Source organism: Quercus suber, unplaced genomic scaffold (genome assembly GCF_002906115.3).
Source record: "Quercus suber isolate HL8 unplaced genomic scaffold, Cork oak 2.0 scaffold_831, whole genome shotgun sequence".
Lineage (NCBI taxonomy): Eukaryota > Viridiplantae > Streptophyta > Magnoliopsida > Fagales > Fagaceae > Quercus > Quercus suber.
The window spans coordinates 121,727-131,634 of NW_027070261.1; positions in this window are offsets into that span (position 1 = coordinate 121,727).

Sequence of the window (9,908 nt, forward strand, 5' to 3'; positions counted from 1 at the left end):
TTCTTTCTCCATGTATCATGAATCTGATAGGAAACAAATATATATATATATATATATTGTAATAAATAAAAATTGGTCTTTAAACATGAATGACAAAAAAAAAAAAAAAAAATTATTACCTTGACCCAATCTTCAAAAATTTGCTTCTCAACCACAACCATTTTCTCATTATCATTCCAACCAAAACCACTGGCATATGGACCAAGCATGTCAGCTATTGCCCAATATTGTCTTCTTAAAGTTTTGTATCTAGATTCTATATGTGGACTTGCCTTCAACCACATCTTGGCAGTTTCTTCTCCATCAATTCCTTTAATTTAGCTGTAAATCCAGGCTTAAAACCATTGTCTACTTTCCATTTAACATTGCCAGCCAGTTCCAATAAACACCCAACCAACTTATCATCTTCTTCAGCTATCCATTGAAATTTAGTTCCTTTCTTTCCTTCATTGACAGGTTCACTATATGTATTTTCCATGTCTATGCAAAAGTTGAACATTATACATAATTATCCAAATAAAAATGTAAGTACTGCATTTTTGAGAAAAAAATTATACAAGAAATTCATGATGGTAATTAAGGTCAACAAACTTTGTAAAAGAACAAAAAACACGACAAAAAAGTACCACCAACTAAAATTATATTAAAAAACAAATTCATGGAATTTTTAAATAAATAACAAAAACCATATTTCAAATTGAACATAAATTTTAAATGAGAAAATTACAAATTACGTAACTATAATGTCAAATTGAGTAGCACCTAACTATATAATAGAATGAAAAGATACCAAGTAAACATCATCTCCAATTCAATTCCTAGAGGCCCTCCATTGTTCATACATTTCTTCAGCCAACTTATCTCTCCAATCACTCCATGCATCATATGTCTCCACATACCTTATATGCTTACCATCCAACTCTTGAGCACCTGAGTTGTCAGACAAGGGAGAGTTCTCTTGAGGGTCAAGTGTCATCTCTCTTCTTATATAGTTGTGGAGTAGTGCACAAGCTGAAATGATACAACATTGGGTCTTGATTGGATAAAATGATCTACTCCTAAGTATTGCCCATCTTCCTTTCAGTAGGCCAAAGGCTCTCTCAATGATATTCCTAGCAGAAGAGCGTTTCATATTAAAAAACTCTTTAGGAGAAGTAGGTTGGTGACCTTGCCTCCAATCATTTAAGTGATATCTTCGTGCTCTATAAGGTGCAAGAAATCCCTCACCGTTGGTGTAACCAGCATCACACAAGTAGTAGTAACCTAACACCATTTTTAAACTATAAGAATTTAAATAGACGTGTCCAAAAAAAAGTAGCGATTAATAAGTATTTATTTACCTTAAGGGACTTTCAATCCATTTCTCCTAGAAATTGCATCTCTTAAAACTCTAGAATCTGCAGGTGAACCCTCCCAACCAGGTAGTAGATGGATAAATTGCATATCGTGTGAACACACTTCCAGCACATTGGTGGCTATTTCTTTTTTCCTGGTTTGATATCTAGGCTTGTCTTCAATTGACACGTTGACTGGAATATGGGTTCCATCTAGTGCACCTAGACAATTCTATTATAGGACTTATTCATTAAATTTAAATCAATAATAAGAAATACATAGAAACATTCTAATCTAAATAGTAATGTACCTTAAACCATTTCCATCTTTCATCTGTACAGTTCTCAGGTATAGGCTCTGGTTTCTTAAAAAGGATGCTATGAAGATGGACATCATGCAATACAGCATAGAAGTTTCTACTTATACTCTCACCCGACCAAGCTAATTGTCATGCTACAACTCTATTTTTTGCATGATGTGCAAGTACATGTAGAAAAGATGCTACCATCTTGTTAGAGATATGTTAGAAATATTAGCCCAATATAATAGAGCCAAGCCCACTTCTACTTGTACTAGTAGTTTAGGGTTTGGTTGCCTATATAAACACATGTTAGGGTTCATTGTAACATAAGGTTTTGTACTACACTCTTATACAATAAAGATGTAACCCTTAAGGGATTCCTCCATGGATGTAGGTCGACAAGGCTGAACCACGTAATCCTCGTGTTCTTAGTGTTCCTATTCTATGCTCCTCCTTCCGCATCCACTCTAGCATATATAATATGGTATAACACATCGCATTGCTAATAATATATTTTAACATGGTATCAGAGTCAGGTTTTGTTCTTGGCATCAAAAATAACATCTCTAGCAAGCAAACAAAAATATCACGTGCACACCACCATCAGAAGTCACACATGCTTCTCTGTTGGATCTAGACCCCATGGCATATCGCAGCCACCGTGGCTTAGTGTTGTGTCCAAGATCCATAAACTCAAGCAAAATTGTGACTTAACTTTTCAGATTTGTGCAAATCCAAGCTTCTTCTGATAAAACCAACCACATAGACGTGCCCTATAGCCTTTCGCGAGAAAAACCTAGAAGTCCGGTCTCCACTAAATGCTGCACGTGCCCCCATGCACTGACGTAGTGTCTACCAACTTCTCCACGCGCCTTCATAGGTTTAGATCCTCCTATAGTTACACGCACCGCCCTAATGGCCTTGTAGCCTGCCGATCTGCAAACCTAAGAAATATAGAGCTCATTGGATGATACACGAGCCTCTGCACGCCAAAGGTTTTCCTAAACTCTCCTCCATGCATCGGGTACCTACTCTCATGCGCTGCACGCGCCACGTCAGTAGCCATGCAAGCACGTCCTCATCAGCCTTAGTCCACTTAGTGACACATCATAAGATGATGTCAGTAGCTCTGCTGCCCGATTCGTGACTCGACTCGAAAACCCAGAACCGACCCAAACTAGTATCCGTTGACTTTGACCCTAGACCCTTTGACTTTTGCATTGACCTTTGACCAAAAGTCAAAATTCCTGAAAGAGCCTTTCTTGCCTAGTTTTTCGTGTAGATTCCAATTTTGGACTCCGTTTCTTCATTTGAAGCTCCGAAGTTGGTCAACTGGCACATTCTTCATTGCGGTTTCTTTAAAGGCATTCTTTAAAGGCATTCTTCAAGGCATCTCATGCTTATCCAACCCAAAACCTTCATCAAGCTTCCGCCTTGAGTTTGAGGGAGGGTGTTAGAGATATATTAGAAATATTAGCCCAATGTAGTAGACCTAAGCCCACTCCTATTTGTACTAGTAGTTTAGGGTTTGGTTGCCTATATAAACACATGTTAGGGTTCATTGTAACACAAGGTTTTGTACTACACTCTTATACAATAAAGATGTAACCCTTAAGGGATTCCTCCGTGGATGTAGGCCGACAAGGTTGAACCACGTAATCCTCTTGTTCTTGGTGTTCCTATTGTATGCTCCCCCTTCTGCATCCACTCTAGCATATACAACATAGTATAACGCATCACGTTGCTAATAATATATTTAACATATCTCATCCATTTCCATATTCTTAGATGGCCTCAAACTCCCATGTATGTGGAGCATGTCACAAAGTTTTCCAAATGCTCTCCTTTCCATTTGTACATTGTTTATGGATGCTGTATAATCCATCCAACCATTTGATTCATATTCACAACTCTCACATTTGCTCTCTCTAATATTTAGTCACCCCAACCTCCAATTCTTCCAACTCTCCTATTCCTAGAAAGAATCACTATTGCACACATGTGCACTAACATCATCCACATTTGACATAGTAAATCTAATTGATGTACCAATACTACTAAGGTTACGTTTGGATTCAGCTGAAAAACCCAGCGCGTCTACGTCTGGCCTTTTTTTTTTTTTTTTTGGCACGCGTTTGAGAGACAAACTTCACTATTACTGCTACTGTTTATGCACTGTTTATGAATGAACAATAGCCGCAATGTTTGACTTTTTTCACCCTTTTTAGCACATCAGTGGGTCCCGTGCACTGTTCACAGGACCCACAAAGCTCACTTTTCAGCCATTTTTTTATTAAAAATGGGTCTCACAGTACTATTCACACATTTAAAAATTATTTTATTACAATGTTTTTCAGTTTTTAGTTGTATCCAAATGAACTCTAAATTTTTTTTTTATGATTCCTTGGTGGTTGAGCCATCACTGCAATCATACACAAGAAATAAAAACTTGACATTTAAGAAAATTACAAATTATTAAAACAACTGCTACTAGACTAGCTTCCAGTGTGACATATAACTTTGTAACTAATATAATGGAAGAAAACTACTTGGGATACTTACTAATAAATTCTTATTAGTTAAAAAATCTATTGTTTTTAATCTTAGATTAGCTATTGCCCGTTAATGACCAGTGCAAAAGAGTAAAATGAGTTTCCTCAATTATATATTCTTACAATAATATCAAACCAATGAATCAAGGCTGGAAAAAATAGCATATATTGTGTTTAGGATTGGTTGGTTACTCACCTTGTGTAACATATGAATCTAGAAACAAAGCCATTAATCTAAAAAAAAAAAAAAAACCAAATGAAGTTACCAATCCAAATCTGTATTTCTAGCAACTAAACAAAACCAAGATCTAAGATACGAATAGATATATTAACAAATTTCAATGAAAATAAATCTATTAATAATTTGTTAAGCAACACACACACAATAGCAAAAGTAAATACCTGGCAATAATGAAAAGTCCCTTTCAAACTATTTTTTTCCACGTGTGAAACCTAAATAAAACTTTGTTAAAGAATATATCAACATAGTTGTTTACCCTGTTTATGTTATTTTGGCGGGAAAAAATAAAGACAAGGGAAAAGATATTGACAATTTGTTTTATATTTTATCTTAATTGCTTAAATGATAAGGACAAATGGTTAAAATTGTCAATTTATAAAAAAATACAATTTCCTTTAAACTTGGGACTCTGGATTCTCACTTGTTTTAAAGAGAATCCACATTCCTACTGTGAGGTAAAGGGGCAATCTAGATTCCTTTGGCATTTGATCCCCTAGCGTGATTTGCAACCAAACATAGGAATTTTTAAACATTCATGGAAATTCTAAAACATTACCCCGTACCAAACGCCATGATGATGCCGAAAATCGTCAGTAAGTCGCATAATCCTCACGTGCTCAAAATAAAACCTACACAACACAGAACAAGAAGACCTTAGGAGAGTACCAGTGTGGTACCGGCCAAAGACCCTCCAAAGGTCAAGTTAGAAAGCTTTTCATAACTCTAGAGTACCAGAGCTGGGGTGAATTATACGTACCTTGGTTTCTAGAGGCCTTAGGCTTTTATAGTAGTATAGAACCGACCTTAGTTTTCTTGGTGGAGAAGGTGTTTCCTTCTAGGGAAAATTCTCATAAATGTACGTATTTCACGGGATTCTTCCCATATCGGGATTTCATTGTTTAGTGTTAATCATAGGGTGCAAGATATTTCCATTAAGGGTTCCTTGGAGACCACTTAAGCCACGTAGATGCCACTTGACTTTGGTACCCGTCCCTTGTGCATTCGTCTATCTAGAATCCATCCACTAATACAGATCAATTTGTCTTATACATCCTCCTTTCGGCATATTAACCCGTCGCCTTATCCTGGTGTTTTGTCTATCCATTATCCCTAAACTGTCACCTACATCAGGCTTTGTTGAATAAATCTGTTTTTCTTATTTTCATCCCCTTCACGCCACAACAATGTGTATGTGTGTAATTCTCAAAAGAAATCACCTTACACAATATTGTATATGTGATGATTAGTATCAATAAAATTATTTGAATAATGGAATTACATGTTTTGGCTATGATTAGCTGTGTGAGGTTTAACATAGTCAAATATGTAGTTGAGATTTCTCAAGGATAATGAATTGTGAATGGGGGCAGTGAGGTGGATAAGAGATCTGATATTAACGTTTAAATAAATGTTAGAGACTTTAATGTTCATGTCCTAATTTGTAGGAACTGAAATGAACATTGGCAATTTTTGTGGGTCTTTAAATATCCCACTTGAGATCTCTAGATAAGAGAACCACACAAAAATCCCGCAGAGTGGAGAAACCCACTGCAACCCAAACACTATTTTACTCTTATCTCTCCATTTAAGTACATGTTTCAGATATTTACTCTCTTAGTGTTTTAGTTGAATAAGAGTTCTATTTCAATTTGAGTTATATTTCAATTTTGCTTCATTGGTATCAGAGCTTTGAAGCAAGTCCATTTTCCTAGTGAAGCCGTGCAAGTATTTTTATTTTTTGGATCCAACTTCTTTTCATTTGGAAATTTGCTTTACTCCAATCCACGGGCCTACGAAGGAAGAAAATCTCATCAATGATTTTGTTGGAGTATTGCTACTATTGTGAAGAAGAAGTTTGTTAGGGAAAAGGTTGCATTGCTGTGGACAAGTAGATTTTGTGATTGGGTGGGACTCTTGCTACGTGGTGAAAGGCCATTGAAATTACTCCAGTTATTTATTTATTATTTATTATTTATATATTTATTTACCGTGAAAGCTTGGCTGGGCTAAAAAAAGGGAGTGTTGTAGCAGTCATCAGTACAGATTTGGTACACACAAATTTATTTTTTGGGTTTCTCCATCACGGTCAGCTTTCTAAACTAAAATCCTTTTAATTCTTATTGATTGATCATGACTAGTAAAGCTGTAAGTCAAGAATTAAGCAAAACTGAAAAATTAAATGGGGCTAATTATTCTGTTTGGAAACGTTGTATCCATCACATACTCTTTCAAGACAAGGTCGAGTATGTTATTGATATCGGCATTCCAACTCCACCACCTGAAATTCTAATGCTACTGCAAAAAGAATGTATGAAAAATATTTAGAAGATGATAAAACTACTAGAAATATTTTGCTTACATTCATGGAACTTGACATTGAAATTCTTTTTGAAGAATATACACATGCTAAAACCATGTTTGATGCTATTAATGAAGCATATCGTGCATCTTCTGAAACATACATGACTTTTAATTGAGAGATTTAATGGAACCATGATGAATGAAAGTGATAATGTCATTGAACATGTTAATAAAATGTCAATAATTGCAAAAGAGCTAGCTGTCTTAGGAAATCCAATTCCTTATAAGATGTAAGTGTCTACTATTTTGCATAGTTTCCCTGACTCATGGGATTCTGTAGTGGTAGCTCTAAACTATTCTGCAACCCCTATAAACATGAAAACTTACCAACTCTTTTGGGGATAGAAGCGGAAAGAATAAATAAAAATAATACATCTAAATCTCTCTTAACAATTGCTTCCACTAGTCAACCCCCAAAGAATGAAACTCCTAAAAATGACAAGAAAAACTTTTCTAAAAATTTCAAAGACAAAGGAAAGAATTTCAAGAACAATGATAAGAATAAAAGGGGTAAGGGAAAGTGTTTTAAGTGTGGAAAAATTGGCCATTATCAAGCTAATTGTCATGAAAATAAAAATAATAACAAACCAAATTATGGAGGTTCCAAGGATATAATTTGTGTGGTATCTGAATCTCTGTTAACTGATGTTGACTCCGAAGCATGGTGGGTAGACTTTGCATCGCCACGCCATGTGGCAAAGACGAGAGATTTCTTTGTTGACATGAAAGAGGTTAAAGCCAGTGATCATCATGTATACATTGGCAATAACACATATTGTGATGTGTTAGGCATTGGAACTGTGAAGATCATGATACATGGAGAAAGAAACCTCTATTTGTTACATGTACTTTTTGCAGCCACCATGAGATGTAATCTCATATCTATCCCTTGCTTGGATGAAAAAGGTTTTGAGATTCGCTTTTGTTTCAGAAAAGTGTCAATTGGAAAACATGGTAGAATCTTAATGTAGGGTATTAAGATGGATGGTTGGTACTATCTTAATGACATTTCTTTTGCTAATAATAATGCAATAGTTGGTTCTTTTGATTACTTTGATATGTCTATTAATCATTCTTATGCTTATGATGATGCTTGTTTATGTATGGATTATCCTTATATATGGCATATGAGATTAGGACACATTAATAAAAATAAAATGAAAAGGATGATTAATATGGGATTAATTCCAAACATGAACATTGTTTTTCCTACTTGTGAACCTTGCATATCTAGTAAAATGACTAGACTTCCTTTTCCTAAGGGACAAAGATCCAATGAATTATTAGCTATTGTGGAGTCCAAATCTTCTGTCTCACTTTTCCTGTTGCACTCTATACTCCACAAATAAATACTTACCATGTATTCACCTAATTAATTAAATACTACTATTAATTAATAACCGTAGTATTAATAGGTCAATAATGATAATATTTAATTAATTAGGTGAACACATGGCAAGTATTTATTGGTGGAGTATAAAGTGGAGCAAGAAAAGTGATACAGAAGATTTGGACTCGCTATTGTACATTCAGATGTATGTGGTCCATTAAATATTAAAACTCATAGGGGTATGTTATATTTTGTCACATTCATTGATGATTTTTCTTAATATGAACTAATATACTTGATGCATAAAAAATTTGAAGTTTTTGAAAAATTTCAAGAGTCCAAAAAGGAAGTTGAAAATCAATTAGGAAGAAATATTAAGATACTAAGATTAGATTGTGAGGGAGCGTATATGTCAAATCCATTTAGTGATTTTTTGAAAGAAAATGGAATAATACATCAACTTACTATGAGCTATACACCACAACAAAATGGTGTTGCTAAAAGACGTAATAGAACCTTGTTGGACATGGTAAGGTCTATGTTAAGCCATTCTTCATTAGGTTTTATTTTTTGGGGAGAAGCTACTGTAACTACTATGTTCTTGCTTAATCTAGTTCCTACAAAAATTTATAATAAAACACCACATGAATTATGGACTAGAAGAAAACCCAATCTACAAAATTTAAAGGTTTGGGGTTCTTCAGCTCATATATTAATCCCATCTCATTTAAGAAGTAAGTTAGATAGTAAAACTATAAAAGGAACATTTATTGGATATCCTAAAAATTCTGAGGGGTATAGATTTGTTATTCACCATAGTGATGGAACTATTAGTGTAACTGAAAGTAGAGATGCAAGATTCTTAGAAGAAAAAATTGATACAAGAGATCCCAATAAATTAGTAGAATTATTTGAAATTTCTAAGGAGAAGGAATTGGTTAATAATGAATATGTTATTGTTTCTAATAGTGAAAATCCTCATGATACACTTAGTAGGATTCAAAGAGAAAGAAATGCCTCCACTAAATTAAAAGATTATTTCACTTTTATAACTGAAGGGGATGTTGAAGACCCTTTAACAATTGAAGAAGCTTTGTCTGCCCCAGATTCATTGAAATAGAAAGAAGCTATTAAGGAAGAATTAGATTCAATAATTAAAAATGATGTGTGGGAATTAGTGGAATTGCCTAAAAATAGGAAAGCAATTGGTAGTAAATGGATATCAAAGAGAAAGTTTAAGTGTGATGGTAGTATTGAAAAATATAAAGTTAGATTAGTGGCAAAAGGATTCACACAAAAACCTGGTATAGACTATGAGGAAACATGTTCTCTTGTTGCTAAATTCACTTCCATTAGAATTTTAATGTCCATTGTTGTTACCTTAGATTTTTATATTATACCAAATAGATATTAAAACTGCATTTCTAAATGGAGAACTAAAGGAAGAAATTTTTATGCAACAACCTGATGGTTATAAAGTTAAGGGTCAAGAAAATAAAGTGTATTAGCTTAAGAAATCATTGTTTGGTTTGAAACAAGCTCCAAGACAATGGTATTATACTTTTCATAATGCAATTGTTAAATTTGGTTTTAGAACTAATGATTATGATCATTGTGTATATCATTGGAATAGTGGGAGTGATTTTATAATTTTATCTTTGTATGTTGATGATATTTTGATTGTTGTTAATCATGTTGAATCTATATGTGAAGTTAAAGATTTTCTAAATCCCAATTTGAAATGAAAGATCTGGGTGAAGCTTCCTATGAGATAGAAAATCAAGAATA